This window comes from Peromyscus eremicus, chromosome 1 (genome assembly GCF_949786415.1).
Source record: "Peromyscus eremicus chromosome 1, PerEre_H2_v1, whole genome shotgun sequence".
NCBI lineage: Eukaryota > Metazoa > Chordata > Mammalia > Rodentia > Cricetidae > Peromyscus > Peromyscus eremicus.
The window spans coordinates 49,474,541-49,494,259 of record NC_081416.1 but is presented as its reverse complement, the minus strand read 5'-3'; the positions used below and the strand labels follow the sequence as shown (position 1 = coordinate 49,494,259).

Here is a 19,719-nt window from a genome sequence, read left to right as displayed (position 1 = left end):
TTTGAACTTACAACTCTCACAACCGTTTGAACTGAGTTCTTAAACTGCCTTTGTCTCCACTTCTATTTTCAAATCTGTCTCTAACTGTATCCATCAGCTCTGTTCTCCGGAGCAACCTGACAGCTTGCTTGAGCATCTCTTGTACACAGGTAAAGGGAAGGTTGAGATCTTTAATAAAAATGGGAATCACACATGTCTAGGAAATATTGCGCTTTCACCCTGTTTAGGTTTCAGCTAGAAGCAGAGGGAGGGCATCTGTGAGACGCACTCGTGACCCAAGCAAGAAGTGTAGAGAAGACAGCTGAATAACTTTACTCAACTTGGAAGGCATAGTTCAGATGCCTTTATCCACCCACTCTGCAGGATGATGCTTTGCCAGCTGGTTTCAGGGGGCACCCCAGAGAAGATGGCACTCCATTCTCCAGTGTGTGCGAGGGATGAGACTATGTCACGCCCAAACATGCCACTTGGGCGTAAATTTTGAGTCATAGGAAATTAAGAAGCCAATACAATGGAAAACTCTCTACCTTTTCTCTAATCACATGCAAACAGGACATACGTGTACAAAGATCTCCCTCCCTCCCTTCTTTATCTCGAAGGACAAAGGTTGGTCAACTAAAGACAGTTTTAAGTTCTTATCAGCTTGCAGATGGCACAGAGGAATCTACACAGCCGACTTCCTTAACTCTTTATCTGTTGTTAATCTCCTATATATTTATTTTCTCACAATTTGTTGCTCTGGAGACACAAGGTCCTTTTCCTTTATCTTATCTCTCATCCGAAAATATTATTATTTTTTCTTATTGAAGGTGGTATATAAACTGGAACTTTGGGCCACTTCCTGAAGAATCACCCATTCCCTGAGTATGTACCTCTCTAGTGTCTCTGTGAAATGCACGTGTTTATACACTTGCTTATTTTATACACTTGCTTTTTCTTTTTGTTGAAAGAACGTCATCTGAGAACGCAGCAAAACAGAGATTATTCTTCCTCCTTCCCAGGTGCTTGGAGATAGGAAACCAACAGGAAGGGATGTGCAAGGGGAGGGAAGATCACCCACCAGCAAAGGCCCAGAGGACTGATAGGTTGTGGCAGGGTCTGCTATAAAAATAAAATACTGTGGTATCAGAGAGAATGGGGTGGGTGCAGCGTGCCGGAGTTTGGAGCTGCGCGTGCGCAAGGCCGGCCCTGGGACGGGGGCAGGTTGGGAGGGTTTCCTTTGACTCCTGGTATGCCAGGGCGGCTCTCTTCGGTTATTGTGCTTCGTGCTTGTCTTTTTTGATCCGGGCACCCGGGATGGGGAGGAAGTGAAAGTCGTGCGTTGTTGAAGAAAGGACAGCCTGACGGCAGTAACCACTTTCAGCCTGTTCACTCTGGGTTTAGGGGAAGAAACACGTGGTGTAGCAATTGGTAGCCGTCGGTTTCTGCTCTCTCCACACACTTTTGCAGAACTCAGGGTTTACGGTTAAGGGAACAAGGCTCTAAGTGAAAGGGGGCTTGTTTGATTTAAGAGCTCTGTATCCAGATGGTAAACAACCGCATCATTACACTTCATAATCCATTTTGCTTTCCTCCAATCTCATGTGATCGGTGTCTGGAAATTGTATTAGACACAAAGAAAGAATCTAATAATCCACTATAGAATTTCAGAAAAGAAGTAAGAGTCTTCATATACGAAACTGAACTCTCACGCCGAGAGCCCGGATAGCTCAGTCGGTAGAGCATCAGACTTTTAATCTGAGGGTCCAGGGTTCAAGTCCCTGTTCGGGCGCTACTGTTTTAGTTCAAAAAGTTCCTCGGGCTGCTGGATTTTAGGGTATTGGACAGCATCCCATTTTATTAAAATCCTGGCGAGCACACCAGAAGCCTCATGACGTTGTGGGAAGGAGCTCGAAAGTTTGGGAGACGCCAGCAACTGCGTTCCCCAAAGGACCGCTTTTCCCAAGGCGGCTGACTCGGGTTTCCCTGCACCGCTCTACCTTTCTCTCAGGAAAAGATGCATTTCCGGGAACTGAAACCCCACATAGAGCCGCTTCCCTCTTCACACCAGGTCAAATTTTCCCTGCCCTGAAGTGTGCCCATGATTACTGCGAGATGTTGAAACCGAGGTAGAGATGTCTGTTAGTGGGAGAAAGGGGACATCCTATTGGAGAGTGCATTCAAGGGCTGGGACAAATAAAAAAAGTCAGCTCACATCCACGACAAATTCATACACTCTCACCCATATTCTTGCAAGATTTTAAGAAATTGGCTGGTAAACACAAAAAGTTCCTCGAGGTGAAGCATTTTTCCCTGGGAGGAGAAGATACCCCTTGCTGAACACGGATTGAGTCCTCCTTGATTCAGGCGGGCCACCGCATGAAGCCGACCTCCTCACTGGATGGGGAGTAAGAGTTAAGGCAGTCGCCCTCGAAAAGCCTAGATTGTCCTGATGAGCAGGGAAGGACAAAGACGGAGATGCAACGCGAGTGTGAGGCAGGGTCTTCACCCTCCTCACAGGGATGCTTCACGTAGGGTCCACACCGACCTCACGACGACCTCCTCTCCCTCACTCAAAGCAGCCTTCTCAGAAGTAAAGGAATAATTATCTTGGCTTCCATCTCATAAACCCCTGGTGATTAAAGGAGACCAGAATGCACTCACAGGCTTAGCAGAGTCTAAAGGCAAGCAGGTGTATGTGATAATTACTAAGAGCTTTCAATCCAGTGATGAAATAAAAAAACATATGTTGAAACGGGTAAGGAATCATTTCAAAGAAACATGTACACAATATACCTAAAGTCATAGGCCCATAGCCGCGAGGCTTGGTTGGTATTAAAGGAACAGCAGGGGTCACTCATCCAAAGAAGAATGGACAGGACAGCAGGGTGAGATTCGGCTTTTGGAAAATCACCATTATCCGGATTCTGGGGAAGGGGCCTTCATTTTCTTCAGTTGTGTACCCACCGAGGCGCCCACTAAGCTGCGAAGGATTGTTCCACATCCATGCTCACACAGACGGCCTTGGTTAAGGTCAGTAGGGTCTCAAAAACCGAAATCCAGCCAAGACACAAACAACAAATCCAGAAGACATGACTGTGGGCTAGAGCCTAATAGCACGGCTGCCAGGGAGACTAGACAGGGTAGGGGGTTACAGTAATTAGAACGCCCTTCATGTATGTATGAAATTGTCAAAGCACATATCCAACAAAAGTTATTCAAAGTCATCATCGCCGGAACGGGAATCTTGAGACTGAGAAGGCATCCTAAGGAGAGAAACAACAAATGCCAGTAGCAAGTACCCAGACTCCTTTTCCCCAGGACGCCTTTGGAATGCGCAAACCAGTCCATTCGGGGCGTCTGGAACTCTCCGCTCTTGGCTCCCATCATTTTCAGGCCAGGCGGGTGCAGAACACTGCCTCCTGCTGTCTGCTTTCGGCTATAGCTTTTGCATGCACCACCCTTCACCAAAAGGCGACAGACTAAACACTGAAGTCTGTCTCGACCCTGACCTTTCAGACCTCGGACAGATCTGGATGATTGAGGACAAATGGTTACTCCGTTTAAGAATTATGCGCGTGGACCTTCCAGCAGACGCGAGGGTTGAACGGGACCTTCAGGCCATGCCATACACATCAGGTACTCCCTGTCTCTTTGGGACCCGAATAGGGGTAGAGAAACCTTATGAGCTAAACGCGATGGTATTAATAATTAGGAATTTTCTCATTGTTCTCAAAACGGCAAAACTAGAAATCATGCACCTCTAAAGGTAAAATTAGAAATTCAAAAATTAGAGGTGAAGTCACTTGAATTTTTTTCTTTTTCCTTTAAATTTCCCTTGGCCCGGGTAGAAGACCCTCACATCTTCGCTGAAATAGCTCAGTTGGGAGAGCGTTAGACTGAAGATCTAAAGGTCCCTGGTTCGATCCCGGGTTTCAGCAGTGGTGTTTTGTTGGCATTTCAGTCTCTGGAGTCTGGCGTTTCTTCCCAACTCCAGTACAATAGTCGTCAGTACTGTGAGGCGACAAAACAAGCAAGGCATTCATTGTTGCTGTTTATTTTTAGTCATTAGATGATAGGGTTCTGGCAGTGATGTATGGCTCAAGATCTTACATGGTGGAAGCGGAAACGTCGTCGATAGAGGGTTTGCGCTGGGGAAGCGGGCTTGTCAAGGTCTACCTGCCCTCCTCATAAAGTCCCACTGACAAACCAAAAATGGATTACACCAGAGTTCATCCTGGGAAACCAATGAGCTTGTTAGGGTTATTTACAGATCACGGATGAGGGGTTATGGGCAGGAGCTTGAGTGACCCCAAAGAAGCCACCAGTTTGGACCCTGCCTTGTAAGTGGAGCCCCCTCCACCAGTCACTTCCAGCTGTATACTCCAGCTCCTCTCTGAGGCCACGCGTAAAATTGCATGTGACCGGTGGGGAGGAGTGACTGGACCCTTCTCGGGTCCCTTTTCTGGAGAACGTCAGCAGTCAACAAGCCCGGCTGCGACGATCTTTCGCAGCTAGATATAGCTGAACTCACGAAGATGGTGACAGTTTGCCTTCGAGGATATCCTTGTACAACACACGTCCGCTGCACCAGCTGACGTCTTGGGTCTGTCCCCCAACTGCCACCCCGTACTGTCCCTTTGCTAGGCAGCCTGTAAGTTTCAGTGACAGGCCTGAAGACAGTCCTGAAAGCATTTGCCTCCACAGCCAAGTCTCCTAAGTCAGGGCCCATCAGAGAACACAGGGAATCCGGCTAAGAACGTGTTCCTAGTTGGGTTAGACTACACATTATGTGTCTTCATCAGAAATACAGTTTTGGTACCCCGGTTTCCATACTGCGCCTTTAATAAGAGATATGAGAAATAATTCTTCATGGCGGCAGATGTGCAGTGTTTTTTGGTTATGTGCTTACCGAAGTCTTGATTACAAAAACCGCACAACAACCACTCCCCAAGCAAAAGCCAGCTCCACGAGCCCTGATTTCAACTTTGTAAACTATCCTTTGGAGCAAGGGTAGTTAGGTAACCAGGGACCTGAGAGGGCCTCTCACTTGTTCAATTTAGTCATGCGGAGACATAGTCTAAAACAACTTCCGCCCGAACAGGGACTTGAACCCTGGACCCTCAGATTAAAAGTCTGATGCTCTACCGACTGAGCTATCCGGGCTCTTGGCGAAGTGTTCCTTCTTAGAGTATCCACAGTCAAAATTGGGCCTAGCGTCCAAATTCTTAGGAAATAGTTGAAAATCCTTAGTCTTTTTGCTATTGCTTCAAATTCGGGATGAGCAAGCTTGTGGTGAAATTAAGTCCGTCTTTCTTCTCTCTCATCACACGTAGAGTATGAAGACTAAAATTACTGGAGATCCCTCGTGCGCGAGGCCTCCGAAAAGCACTTCCCTGGAGGAACGCCCCTTATTTTGGACCCTTGGGTCTGGCCTCCGGAGCTGGTGGAGACATTTCTAATTCCAGTCTTGTTTTTTGAGGCTCCCTAGAGTGCCTTGTGGGTGCAGTAGGGATGCATAACTTGAGGTTCGGTTTGTATTGGACATTTACTGAGCGTGTGCTGAGTTCCAGAATCTCTGGAAGCTCATACGGCTGCCAAGACCCCAGGCTTGGTCCGCTGTGGGGTCTCACGGGCTGTAACCCGAACCCCTCAGTGGCGCGCTGAGGGACATTTGCTCGTATTGGATAATCACAAAGGAGTTAGGCAGTTCTCACACACGAACGTCTGGGACCCTAAGCATCAGCTACCGAGTCTAAGTTCAACTGGGAAGGCTAACACCATGCCCTCTGGAGGGGGGCTGCCTGGCCAGGGGGTCAGCCTCAGGGAATTACGAGCCTGGGGCGCGTTGCCCTCCAAACCTCGGGATCGACCTCCACGTCTTGCTAGAGAGCTTGCTTCTCGAGGGCCGAGCAGTCAGCGCAGAGTGAACCAGAGCAGGCTGGTCCGTTCCGGCTCTGCCCAGCGCCGACCAGAGGGTCAGGCCCCAGAAGACCGAGGCCACACGACTCTCTCCAAGTCACCACGGGTGGCACAGACTTGCTACACGTAGAACGGTAACCGGAGCTGCACCCAGCTTAGCCGCGCCCCAGCCCATTTTCGAAACCCTCGTGGTTTGCGCAAGTCTGGCGGATCCTAACAGCCGCCCTGCAGAGACGTTTGGTTAGCCCCTGGAGGGTTAGGGGGCACGCCGAGCCTGCCTGTCGCTGTGCCCACCGCAGCCTTCCCGGTCTGGCTTCCGTCCCAGCGTGGTTCTGTTCTGACGACAGTAACTGTCCTAATTGAGTGACTAACTGCCCAGCTGTCCTTGAATGAGTAGAGTCAGGGAAGACTTTCGTAGAGAAGTGGCAGACTTGGCCTTAGAAACTCGATGTCCAGATGATTGACAAGAAATTCTATTTATTTTACAGTGCTCACCACACACCAAATCCTCTTGTTTGTTTTTCTGCTCTTTCTCTCTTCTGTCACACTTTATGGGTCAAAAGACCTTGCTTTTTGTTTTTTCCTTTTTAAATATTTTTATTTTTTAAACTCTCTGCAACCCTGTATCGAATCTAGCCATCAGAAAAGAATGTAGCATGTAGTTGAGTCTGGAGAGTTAACTGTTGAATAAAGTGCATGTTTCTCTGCAAAACCATCTACCTTCCGCTCTATGTCCCGGTCCCAAAGTCGTAGAAGCTGGGGTAAAAGAGGAGGAGAAAAAAGAAAAAAAAAAAAAAAAAAAAAAAAGCACATCTACCAGAAGTGGGGTTCGAACCCACGCGGATATAAATCCATTGGATCTTAAGTCCAACGCCTTAACCACTCGGCCATTCTGGTACTTGAGGAAACAGAACTTTATTTATCAGCAACTGGGACAACAAGACGAGACTTAAAGTTTCTAAAAAGCCCTAAAATTACTTTTTACTCTTATAAAACAGAACATTGAAAAACAAAGTCACAAGGGAGGGAGATTAGTAACTATGAAAACACCTCGCTCATTTCTTCTCCCCAGACACTGGCCGTGTGATTTATTGTGGAAGGTGACTGAGAGAACGCCCCGGTAGCAGCAGCAAGACTCCTGATAACTCCATGTGAGTAGGCACAGGAATCGACTGTGATAATCCCCTTTTTTATTTTAATGAGTGGGCCAGGGAGGACATTTTAAAGGCCAAGGATTTTGCTCTTCCTAACTCTTCTTCATTCTTCCTTTCTTACTAAAATAAAAGCGACTCTGGTGGGACTCGAACCCACAACCTTTGAATGTCTTCACTTGTCTAGAAGTCCAATGCGCTATCCATTGCGCCACAGAGCCAGGTGTGTTCGGTTCTCGGTACTGCCTACATCAGAGCAAGAGCGGCGACTCGAGGGCGGCGCTCTTTTCCTTCATTAACAAGGAACGGGGTGTGCCGCGGGGAGAGAGCAGAGCGGCGGCACCAGAAAATCCGAGCTTCCGAAGTTTCTCGGCGCAGGATACAGAAACATCGTGATCCTCGTTTCCGTTCCACCGCCTCCATGTGTAGTTAGCCTATCTGGCACAGTGCGTTCTCGCCCGGTTCCATAGTGTAGCGGTTATCACGTCTGCTTTACACGCAGAAGGTCCTGGGTTCGAGCCCCAGTGGAACCACGTGGTGTGCGACTCCGCTTTTTTCCGCTCAAATGATTCAGTCGGCCTGGGTTGTTGAATTTTGCTTGTGACACACCCTAACGGGGTTTGTGGGGCTCCTTCCTCCCGAAGGCGTCCTTTTTTCTCCCAGTGCTGAAAAATTTGGGTTCATATCGAAACGTTTTACTTTAAGGTCTATTTTAGAATTTTTAGTTTTTTACCATTTTCAATTAACACACGACGTTTTCATTATCCAATCTCACAGCACCCACTGTAGCACGTGGTTCCATAGTGTAGCGGTTATCACGTCTGCTTTACACGCAGAAGGTCCTGGGTTCGAGCCCCAGTGGTACCATCGTCATTTTTCTTAACTCTTCGTTAATGTTGCAGTTTCCATTTCATCTGTTTGGGGAATTTGGGTTCTGGGCGGGAGCCATTGTGTCCAGACAGCTGTGGCAGCAGCGTCCGCCGACGTTCTCAGTAGGTTTCCTCCAGCACCCGGAGCCAGTGAAACCGCCCCCTCGCGTTCTCTTCTGGGAAGTGCAGGTGGTGAATTGCTTCTGCTGGTGCCACTGCGCCTGCGCAGCTTCGCTCACGCCATTAGCTTCTGAGGGTCTGACTTGCGCTGGGCCACCTTTCAAATTTGCTTCTGGAGGTAGAAGGTCTGGGTAGCAGCGTGGCGTGGTAAGGAGGTGCTACTGCAGGCCTCCGGCGGGCCCACCCACTGTTCCACACCACGGCTTGCATGCACGACGAGATGTTTCCTGATTTTCTTCATTGTTTTCTTTTTTTTTTTTTTCTCTTAAATTTTATTTTGTTTGGGGGATGGTGGTGGTGGTTGCAAGGACAGAGGGCAGATACAAAGGAACGGGAAATGACTGCGACCGAGATACATGATGTGAAAGACACAAAGAATAAATAAAAGAAAGTTTTAAAAAAAGTTGCTCCCGTTATGTGGTGGAGCACGCCTACAATCCTTGCTTTAAAGAAATTAAAAAGTTGCTACTGTCAGTGCTGATTAACTACAAGCCTGTTGGCTTCATACTGTGTTTACTGATATAAAAGTACTTAATGAGAAATCAAGTCAGGCGCAAGAAAAGCAATTCAAAATACTCCCTTTCGTTTTTAATTGTTAGAAGTTTTTTTTGTTATCTCCTAGAAGTATCCTATTATAGTTCTGCACAAGTGCATCTATCTTCTTACGGTGCACTTGGTAGATCAAATTTCATATGGGCCAAAAATTTAAACATAAGAAGTGTTTTGTTACATGATCATCAGGAGCAAACAGCATAGTTTTTAGAGCATAATCTTAAAATAGAGCAGATCCAAGCAGGAAAAATTAAAAACCTGTAAATGATAAATAAAAGGACGTAAAAACCTTTAATTTCTGTATTGACAGAGAATATCAGAAGTATAATGCAAAGACAAATGGCAAGTTTGGGAAATGTGTTTGCAAAGCCTGTCCTAGCCTGGACCTGGGGTTGGGGTGGGTCTCAATGGTGGGCTTGGGGCGGAGAGGGTCTTAGTGGTGCAGTTCAGTCAAGGTATCAGCAGCCTCTGTGTGTGATTTCGTGAGTGCAGTGACTTCGTCATGTGCTGAAGGCAGCGTAATTCCTGTGTTCGTCCTCCTCCTTCTTCTGAGATGTTCCAAGAGCCTTGGGGGTTGGGGTGTGTGTGGATCGATAAAGACGACTCACAGTCACTTATCTAAGCCCTTGTCTGGTCAACTTCTCTTGGGTGTATGGCCTGGGCAGAGTTCATAACCAGTGTATGAGCTTACCTGTTGTGTGCCTGTTTCTCTCTCTGCCAAGGGGGATAACTTCTTGTTATTCTCAGGAGGCTTTGGTGAGCTGACAATCTCCGTAGTCAGCGCTGAGTTAATACTGTTTTATTATTTTGGCAGGCACCCTTGGCACAGGTGAGCACATCACTGGGTCTTGCCCTTATAGACATTTTTGGGAACTGCTAACTGCCAAACATGTTGGATCTTGGCTTGGTGAGCTGATTTCTTTGGCTTCTCTTTTCTCCATGTCCTTATCCTGTTTTTCTTTCCTTTTTGTGAAATTTTAATTAAAATTTAACATTACTTCCCCTCTTCCCTTTACTTCCTCCAGCCCCTCCATGTCTCTGCCCCCTCATTCTGTCTGGAATTGATGGCCTTTTTTTCTTTCACTGTTATTGTTACACACACACACACACACACACACACACACACACACACACACAGAGAGAGAGAGAGAGAGAGAGAGAGAGAGAGAGAGAAAGAGAGAGAGAGAGAGAGAGAGATTTACCACATAAATACATAAATACAACCTGCTGAGTGTGTTTACTGTTGCTTATATATATGTCATATTAGGGGTGACCACTTTGTATTGGATAAGCAAATAGGTGGAGACTGTTTCTCCCTTTCTCAGCAGTCATTAGTTGCCTTTCTTTTTTTGTCTAGGAGTGGGACCCTGTGGTAATTTGAATGTAACTGGCCCCCATAATCTCATAGGAAGTGGCACTTTAGGAGGTGTGGCTTTGTTAGAATAGGTGTGGCTTTGTTGGAGTAGGTATGCCCTTGTTGGAGGAAGTATGTCACTATGGAGGTGGGCTTTGAGATCTCATACATGCTCAAGCCATGTCCAGTGTCTCAGACCACTTCCTGTTGTCTGTAGCATCAAGATGTAGCTCTTTCTCCACTCTCAGTTCCTTCTCTAGCACCATGTCTGCCTGCATGCCACCATGTTCTGCCATGATAATGAACTAAACCTCTGAAACTGTAAGTCACTCAGTTAAATGTTTTTCCTTTATAAGAGTTGCCATGGTTGTGGTGTCTCTTCACAGCAATAGAAATCCTAACTAAGAAAGGCCCTATGAAATTTCCTCTACCTGGGGCTAGTTAAGTCATGAATCTTCGAGGAGAATCTACTGCTACCACTTTACTAGACCTGCATATTTCCTAACCACGTTCTAAATACTTATCCTTATAACCACAGATAAGTGCAGCTCTTACCCCTCATCAAAGATGCTTGTCTTTAAAGCAAATGAAGACCATTGCAGAAAACCACAACTGGTCAAAATGCAGTGATTAACTGTAGGGAATCCAGCCCCAGTAGATATATCTACAACACAACTCCTGCACCTGAAGGTCAAGGAATGTCAAAGAAGAGACAGAAAACTTGTAAGAGCAAAAGAATCAGGGAGGTTGATGTGAGATTGTGTTTCTTAGAAATGATAGGAACGCCATGATGCCTCAACAATATGGCTGTCTACACAAGACCTGAACAATGACAGTATCAGTCAACACTGTCTTTCTTTTAAGTGTGTGATGGTGCCCCAGTCACCCTTTTTGTAAGGGCACCAATTATAATGGTTCAGAGTAGATTCTAGTGGCCACATTTTTTCCCCCATTTTTCTTTATTAAGAAATTTTCTACTCACTCAATATACCACCCACAGATCGCATCTCCTCTCTCTTCCCACTCTCAGCCCTCCCTCTCAAATCACCACAAATCACCACATCCCCCAAATCAAGGCCTCCCATGGGGAGTCAGCAGAGCACGGCACACTGAGCCTAGGCAGGTCCAAGCCCCTTCCCACTGCACCAAGGCTGCGCAAGATGTCACACCACAGGCACTGGGCTCCCAAAAGCCTGCCCATGCACCAGGGACGGATCCTGATCCCCCTGCCTGGGTGCCCCCCAAACAGTTCGAGCCAAACAACCGTCTTCCGTATCCAGAGGGCTTAGTCCAGTCCCCTGGGGACTCCACAGCCCTAATGGCCACATTTTAACTTGGACATCTTTCTAAAAACCCTCTTTTCCAATAAACTCGTAATTTGGGGACCAGGGGTTGAGATTTCAACATATGATTTTGGGGTAGACATAATTCAAATCATAGCATAAATTGTCCAAAATGAGCTACCTTTTCATTTCCCTTCTTGGAAAATTCTATAGCTTAGATACAAAAACATTAATCCTTTTCTCTTTATTCCTATCACTTGGACCGTTGCCAGAACCATAAACCCTTTTATAAGGAGGAGATTCATTGCACTCACCTCTCTATCCTTGAAGATGTCTGCTGTCTCGTCTGCGGACGCCAGTAGTGCCTCCATCTCTGGCCTTGCCATACTTGACAAGCAACCAGAGCAACTTCTCAAAATGTAGACATCACACAGCCCTTCATCTCCCAACCCCTGAAAGCACCCTGAGACTTGGTCCTTATGGCTACCATATTTCTTGCTTTGTTTCCTTTCTTTCCTGGTTGTAGTTAGAATGTGGCCCTAAAGTCCATGTGTTAAAAAATTGGTTCCCAAATGTAATAGGACTGGGAATATGGGGCTTACTGGGGCATGTTTAGGTCGGAGCGACTGGCCTTTATGAATGGAGTAATGTTGCTTATAAAGGGGTTTGAAGCAGAAGTTCAGTGTCTTGCTCTGTCTGACCATGAAATGCTGTCGGCCATGTCGCCAGGCGGGGCTCCCGGATCTTGGACATCACAGCCCGCACAATCATAAGCCCAATACATTTCTGTTCACTGTAAATCACCCAAGGCTGAGGGATCCTGTCACAATAGCATAGAATGGACTGTGATGATTGATTTTGGTTGTCACAAGTTGGGATTTAGCATCGTCCTGGAAACAGTTGTACAAAGGAGTTTCTAGAGTGGGTTAATTTAGGGAGAGGATACACTGGAAATGTGAGAGGCATCGCTCCATGGCTGGGGTCCTGAACTGATTATAAAGGAGACAGTGAGCCGAGCCTCAGCGTCCATCACTCTGCACCCTCACTGCACATGCGGCTGCTCTCCTCCTGTCACCAGACCTTCCTGCCACGTGAACTGCTCTGAGCTGGGGGCCAGAACAAGCCATTCCTTCCTTAAGTTGTGCTTTTCAAAGATTTTGTCAGAGCTAAGAGTATTGACAGCCCCGACTAAGGTCCCTGGTGCTTCGACCTTCAGTAAGTGAGGCATTCTTTCTCTCCCTCCTCTTTCTTAAAAATACCCTTTTTCAGCTTCATTTTTTAAAAAGATTTATTTTCATTTTAAGTTTTTATTGTGTGTATGTGTGTGTTGTGCATGCACATGTGTGTGCAAGTGCCCACAAGGCCAGAAGAGGGAGTCTGATCCACTAGAGTTGGAGTTATGGGTGCTACAATCTGAATTCCAGTCCTCATGATAGAGCAGTAAGTATCTTTTTTAACTGCTGAGCCATGTCTACAACCCCCACTGTCATTATTGAAAGATGATCCATGCCTTTAATCCCAGCACTTGGGAGGCAGAGGCAGGCAGATCTTTGTGAGTTCGAGGCCAGCCTGGTCTACAGAGCGAGTCCCAAGGCAACCAGACTATTACGTAGAGAAATCTTGTCTTGAAACCTCCCCCCTCCCAAAATTATTAATTTATATTTATTTCATGTATATGACTGTTTTGACTGCAATTATGTATGAGATGTATGTGTATCACATGCATTCCTGGTGTCTGTGGAAGTCAGCAGAGGTCATTGGATCATCTGAAACTGGAATTATGGATGGTTGTAAGCCACCATGTGGGTGCTGGGAACTAAATCTGGGTCTTCTGCAAGAACTCCTACCCACTGAACCATCTCTCCAGTACTTCCCCCACCCCACTGTCATTGTTATTTTTTTATATAATTTATTTTTATTTTATGTTCCTTGGTATCTTGCCTGCATACATGTCTGTGTGTGGGTGTCGGAAGAAGCCCTGGAACTGGAGTTACAGACAGGTGTGAGCAGTCATGTGGGTGCTGGGAATTGAACCTGGGTTCTTTGGGTCCTAGTGCTCTTAACTCTCTTAACTAGCTGATCCACTTTCCAGCCCCCACTGTCATTCTTAAAGGCCTCCTGTCACCCCCTCAGGACACAGTGGCTTGGACTTCCCCTGAACGCTTTATTGACTTCTGTCCCGGGTCACTAGGCTGGCTCACTGCTTCCTTCCAGCTCTCATTCAGTTTTGGGTTGTCAAGGCTTGAGGCCTGACCAGAACCCAGACAAAGAGACGGTCTCACAGTTCTCCAGGCTCTAGTCTGTAAGAGGCTGATCATTCACAGACTTGAATCCAGTGTGTTTCTGAGGCAAATACTTTTAAATACTATTTAAAAGCTTGATATTCTTATGAAGTAACTTTAATTCAAGTTCCTTTGTAATTCAATTTTATTCGTCAAACAAAGAAAGGGCCCTTTCCGATCTTGTCTTTGAAGGTTTTCCAACAAAGCACAAATTTACTCATGCAAGAATGCCTTACCAGAGACTTCTATGTTTAAACTTCAAAAAGGCGGGAGAGAACGATGTAAAACCGGAAGCTATCAGGTATTACTTCTAGAAGAAGGTACAGGAGAAAAATCCTAGTGGTTATTGGTCAGGCAAAAAACTGTTAAATAGTACACAAAGATGTAATCTATACATTAAAACAACTTTACTTTGTGTACATGAAAAATGAAAAGTCTCCCTCCCCTCTGAGGACTCCATGAAAGAAAGAGAAGGAAGGGAAGGAAAACAAAGATCCAACAGCAACCCGAGGGGTACCCAGGGCCCTCAGAGACTGTAGAGTCAGGAAAGACCCTCTTGTCTCCTAGGCCCTTTAGAGCAAGCAGAATGTGGTAGTTTGAATGAGAATGCGCTGAGATGACTTTTTCTTTGGGCCACCAGCTCACAAATAATGACAGAGCCTTATTATTAATTATGAAAACTTGGCATATAGTTTAGGTTAGGCTTGTCCCACTACTCTTATAATTTAAATTAACCCATTTCTATTAATCTACATTTTGCTTTGTGGCTTTTTACCTCTCTTCCATCTTGCACCTCCTGTTTCCTCTCTGTGTTTTCTGGCATCGCTCCTGTGCCTAGATTCATCTCCTCTTCCCCTCTCTCTCTCTCTGCCTGTAAGTCCTGCCTAACCTCTTCCTGACTAGCTGTTGGTCATTCAGCTCTTTATTAAACCAATCAGAAGGTGCCTTGGCAAAGACACATCTTCACAGTGTACAAAATGATCATTCCACAACAACAAGCCTCTCAGGCTCATATGCTTGAAGGCTTGGTCCCCAGTTGGTGAAACTGTTTGGGAAGGATTAGGAGGCATGGCTTTGCTAGAGGAGGTGTGTCACTGGGAGTGGGCTTTAAGGTTTAAAAAACCAATGCCATTTCCAGTTAGCTCTTTCTGCCTCCTGGTCATTGTCTCAACACACATGCTCTCAACTATTGCTCCAGTATGAGTAGCTCAATGCCTACCTGCTGCCATGCTCCCTGCCATGATGATCATAGACTCTAACTTATTGGAACTGAGTCTGAAACTAAATGCTTTCTTTTATAAATTTCCTTGGTCATGGTGTCTCTTCATAGCACTGGAAAAGAAACTAAGACACATGGTCTCCACTCTGTCTTTATCCTGCAAACAAACAGACCAGTTCTGCCATGGATCCTGTAAATTTGGTTCGTGTGCAATACTCCCACCCCATGTCCCATTTGTGTGCAGTTCCTATGGAGGCCAGAAGATGATGTCAGGTCCCCAGGAGCTGGAATTACAGGTGGTTGTGAGTCACTTGATGTGGATACTGGGGACCTCTGAAAGAGCAGCAAGCATTCTCAATCACTGAGCCTCCTGTTCTACCCTAATCTGCCCGCTTTTATATCTGTACATCTTGGCCTGCCTTCAGCAAGTGTCCTGGTAAGTCACCGTATTAGCTGCTTGTTTAGTTGCTGTATAAAATACCCAACATTGGCAGCTTAAGGAAGGACAGGCTTATCTCGGCTCACAGTTTGAGGGTCTATCATGGTGGGGACATCATGGTGACAGGAGTGTGAAACTGCTGGTCCCACTGCACCCTGAGTCAAGAAGAGAGAATAATTGAATGCTGGTGGTCAGCTGTCTTTCTGTTTATTCGTTCTGGGATCCCAACTCACGGAATGGTGACACCCACAATTAGGGTGATTCTTTCCCACTCATCTAGAAACTTCACAGACATCCCAGAGGTTTGTCCATTAGGTGATTCTAGATTCTGTTACGTAGACAATTTTACTCATTTCAGTCAGCTCAGTCAGAATGCCCTGATCCTTAATGTCCCCATTAGCACTCTCCTTCAATTCTGCTCCTTGGTTGCAATTTCTTATCTGTGTTTACTTTGTTCAGAGTTGAGTCTATTCTGTCTGCTCTGCTGTGACAATTATCACATTTGTCCTTATAGTTATGAATAAAGTTTTCCAGCACTTTGTTTGTGTGTGAAGAGGGTGGTGAGGGAGAAAGGATTCACTGCAAAGATGACATGGGCAAAGTTTTTTTAAAATTTTTTTTTAATTTTACGTGAATTGACATGAAGGTGTCAGACAGACCTCCTGGAACTGGAGTTACAGACAGTTTCAAGCTGCCATGTGGGTGTTGAGAATTGAACCCAGGTCCTCTGGAAGAACAGCCAGTGTTCTTAACCACTGAGCCATCTCTCCAACCCCAGCTTGGGGAAAGTTTTTTGAAGTAATGGGACCATTCTCTGTTTTGATTATATATCTTTCAGAATTAATCGAATTCTATACATATCAAAGGACAAATTTTATTGTACATAAATTGTACCTCAGTAAACAAGAACACTGAAGTCAAAGGCATCATTTACCTTTGCTAAAGAAATGAAGATTTGCTTGAAACTGCAACCTTGAGCATTATTTATTTATTTATTTTTAAAGATTTATTTGTTTATTATGTATACAGTGTTCTGCCTGCATGTAGGCCAGAAGAGGGCACCAGATCTCATTATAGATGGTTGTGAGCCACCGTGTGGTTGCTGGGAATTGAACTCAGGACCTTTGGAAGAGCAGCCAGTGCTCTTAACCTCTGAGCCACCTCTCCAGCCTGAGCATTATTTATTTTTACATTCTTTTTGATATACAACTTATCAAAAGAGAAGTCATATTTGAGCCAAAAAGCTCAGAGGTAGGTTGTTGAGCAGGACAAGCCATTAAGCTGTGCTAGTGAATGAAGTCATAATTGTGGATGATTCCCTCCACATGTGGCATCTTCCTCCTTCTCTCCCTCCTCCTCTCCTCTCTACCCCTTCAATATTCCATTATGGATGGCTGTATTAACTACTTTTCTGTTGCTCTCACAAGACATCATGACTGAGGAAATGTAGAAATGAAAGTGTTTAATTGGAGTCCATGATGGTGGAGCAAAGGCGTGATGGTAGGGACAGCTGAGAACTCACATCTTGATCCACAAGCAGAGGGCAGAGAGAGAGAGAGAGCACTGCAAATGGAGCACATCTTTTGTAACCTCAAATTCCACCCCCAGTAACACAGTTCCTCCAGGGCTACATCTCCTAATCCTTCCCAAAGAGTTCCATTAACTGGTAACCAAGTATTCAAACATATGAACCTATAGGGGCTATTCTTATTCAAACCATCACAAGGGGGAGGGGCTTGAGAGAACCCCCCACCCCTCCCTGAGAACCATTTGGTGGTTAATGGCTACCTAGAGAGGGCCAGTAATTTTCTTCAGTGATGTAGCCAATGCACCAGTATATAAATACCCCCCTACCCATGTTCATGCAAACAACACTGAGTTTAGAGGGAGAGAGAAAAAGAGAGAGTTAAGGAAGGAGATATCAGAGCAGGAGGAGAATGTGCTGAGAAGAAATTGTTAGCGGGACAGGGGTAAGAGATAATAATGGGAGCATGTATGATGAAAACACATTATATTTATATATGAAATTGCCAAAGAATAATAATTGTGGTTTGAATGAGATTCTTGGGACACTGGTGACAGTTGGTGACACTGTTTGCCTTAGGAGGTATGGCCTTGCTGGAGAAATACATAACTATAGGTGAACTTTGAAGTTTCACCATTGCCAGTTTGCTCTGTCTGTCTCCTGTCTGTGGGCTGAGATGTCAGCTCTTAGCTGTTTCTGCCAATGTGCCTGGGTGCTGCCATGCTTCTTTGCTTTGATGGTGACACACTCTCATTCCTCAGGAACCATAAGCCCAAAATAAACTCTTTCTTCTTTAAGTTGTCTTGGTTGTGGTGTTTTATCACAGTGATTGAAAAGCAACCGAATTAATAATTAAAAAATAACCCACAAATAACTGGACAGTGTTGGCATACGCCTTTAATCTCAGCACTGGAAAGGCAGAGGTAGTCGGATCTCTGTAAGTTCAAGGCCAGCCTGGTCTACAGAGTTAGTTCCAGGACAGCTAGGACACAGAGAAATCCTGTCTCAAAAACGAAAACAAAAACAAAAACAACAAACCAAAAAAAAAACAAAAACAAAAACAAAACAAAACAACAACAAGGAAAACCCCCCACAACTTATGTTCTTAACTGTCTATCAAAAGGACTTGGATGAGTTGGAAAGATGGCTAGTGGTTGAAAGCATTTACTACTTTTGTTTCTTTGAGACAGGGTCTCTCTCTATAGTCCTGGCTGTCCTGGAGCTAGCTCTGCAGACCTTGAACTCACAGAGATCTGCCTGCCTCTGTCTCTTAATTGCTGGGATTAAAAGTGTGGGCCACCATGCCCTGCTGCACTTATTGCTCTTGTAGAGTCTCTGGGCTCAACACTCAGTATCCACATGGTGGCTCATCACCATCTTCTGGTCCAGGGGATCTGATACCCTCTTCTGATCTCCACAGGCATCAAGTACAACAATATGATACACGTATACATGTGGGCAAAACACTCATATAAATAAAATTAATAAATCTAAAAAACAAAACCAATAAGCTATGTAACTGATAGATAAGGTTGCTAGAATTTGTGTGTGTGTGTGTGTGTGTGTGTGTGTGTGTGTGTTGAAACAAGGTCTCACTCTGTAGCCTTGGCCAGCCTCAAATTCACTATGTAGACCAGGTTGGCCTAGAACTCATAGAGATCTACTTGCCTCTGCCCTTTGAGTGCTGGGATTAAAGGCAAGAACCAGCCTGCCCGGCAGTAGAATTAAATCTTATTCTCTATTTCTCTACATTAAAAAGAAGGTGCTAAAGACAAAGATAGCAACGTGGACAATAGACTGAGATGGTGATGTGGACAGTGGATGAGGAGTTAGCAATGGCTCTGTGCTGCTGTGTGGGTGTTAGGAATTGAACCCAAGCCCTCTGGAAGAGCAGCCGGGGCCCCCAGCCTCCAGGAAGGAGGATTTTTAAAAGCTTTGCTTCTTTCTTGTGCACAAGTACGTCAGGCACACTTAAGAGATGTGGGTAGGGTGGGATGCTTTCCTTCCTGGAAGGCTAGTCAGAATCCAATGGCTGTAGAGTAATGACTTTTGCAAGTACCAGAAACCTCACAGTATGGACTGTTTGGCCAGATGGGGGCAACCAAGTGCCTTTCTTTCCTTTCCTTTTTCTTTTCTCTTCTCTTCATCCCGCCCCCCCCCCCCCCCCGACCATCCCCACTTTTTTGTGAGCTTGTTTTAGATTCCACACCTGTGTCTGAGGTAGCAGGGGTAATACAATCCGTACTTATCTCAGAGTCAGATATCTCAGTTCTAGCTGTGCCTCTCATGAAATCTGAATTCTTTTTTGTCTTTTGAGGGAGAAGTTTGGAAGCTTCCTTAGAAAAATGGAGTGGAATTTTCCAAAGGAAAACTAGTTCCACATGAGGTGAAGTGGCTGTATTTTATTAGCTTTACTCTGGGTTCCCAGAGGGTCATTTTACTAATTATTGCCTGGACAATACATTGTGCAGCCACAATTCAAGAGTCAAGAGGTGGGCTGCAGATAACCTCCACCTGTGTGGCAGAGTACTTGCCTAGCATGTGCGAGGCCATAGGTTTGCTGGAAAAGAATATTCTTGGTGCCTCTTCCCCTCACCACAAAAAATCCACATAAAGTCAAAGTAACCCAGCAAAGCAATTTCTTTTTGTAAAATGGGTGCACCACAACTCTTAGCCACAGTGAGCCATCTCTCCAGCCCTAAGTGTGCCATAAGCAAACAGAGCAAGCAAGCACACTGGGCTGGGGAATTCAGTTAGTTTTTATGCTAATGATGGTGACTGTGTCTCATCTCATTGATGGAAACGTGACCTCATAATCTAATGTGACTAGCTAATTTATAATCACCTTAAGGGGAAGGATGTGATAGTAAAGTCTCAGGGATGGTGGGCAAACAGACGATATACAGATGGGGGAGGTTTATGGAATATCGACTCTTGGTGGGTTAGCTACTTTTGATAGGGAAA

At 45.5% G+C, this 19,719-nt stretch overlaps 7 non-coding genes across 7 annotated transcripts; 4 read left to right on the top strand and 3 right to left on the bottom strand.

Moving 5' to 3' along the window:
• Window positions 1-1,698: 1,698 nt before the first annotated feature.
• Trnak-uuu (transfer RNA lysine (anticodon UUU)) lies at window positions 1,699-1,771 on the top strand. The gene has a single exon. It is a non-coding gene; the product is annotated as a tRNA-Lys (tRNA).
• A 2,076-nt stretch (window positions 1,772-3,847) lies between these two features.
• On the top strand, window positions 3,848-3,920 carry Trnaf-gaa (transfer RNA phenylalanine (anticodon GAA)). The gene has a single exon. It is a non-coding gene; the product is annotated as a tRNA-Phe (tRNA).
• Window positions 3,921-5,072: 1,152 nt separating this feature from the next.
• Trnak-uuu (transfer RNA lysine (anticodon UUU)) lies at window positions 5,073-5,145 on the bottom strand. The gene has a single exon. It is a non-coding gene; the product is annotated as a tRNA-Lys (tRNA).
• Window positions 5,146-6,715: 1,570 nt separating this feature from the next.
• Window positions 6,716-6,798, bottom strand: Trnal-uaa (transfer RNA leucine (anticodon UAA)). The gene has a single exon. It is a non-coding gene; the product is annotated as a tRNA-Leu (tRNA).
• Window positions 6,799-7,187: 389 nt separating this feature from the next.
• Trnar-ucu (transfer RNA arginine (anticodon UCU)) lies at window positions 7,188-7,273 on the bottom strand. Its single transcript is given in 2 exon segments — window positions 7,188-7,223; window positions 7,237-7,273. It is a non-coding gene; the product is annotated as a tRNA-Arg (tRNA).
• Window positions 7,274-7,512: 239 nt separating this feature from the next.
• Window positions 7,513-7,585, top strand: Trnav-uac (transfer RNA valine (anticodon UAC)). The gene has a single exon. It is a non-coding gene; the product is annotated as a tRNA-Val (tRNA).
• Window positions 7,586-7,846: 261 nt separating this feature from the next.
• On the top strand, window positions 7,847-7,919 carry Trnav-uac (transfer RNA valine (anticodon UAC)). Its single transcript has one exon. It is a non-coding gene; the product is annotated as a tRNA-Val (tRNA).
• Window positions 7,920-19,719: the final 11,800 nt, after the last annotated feature.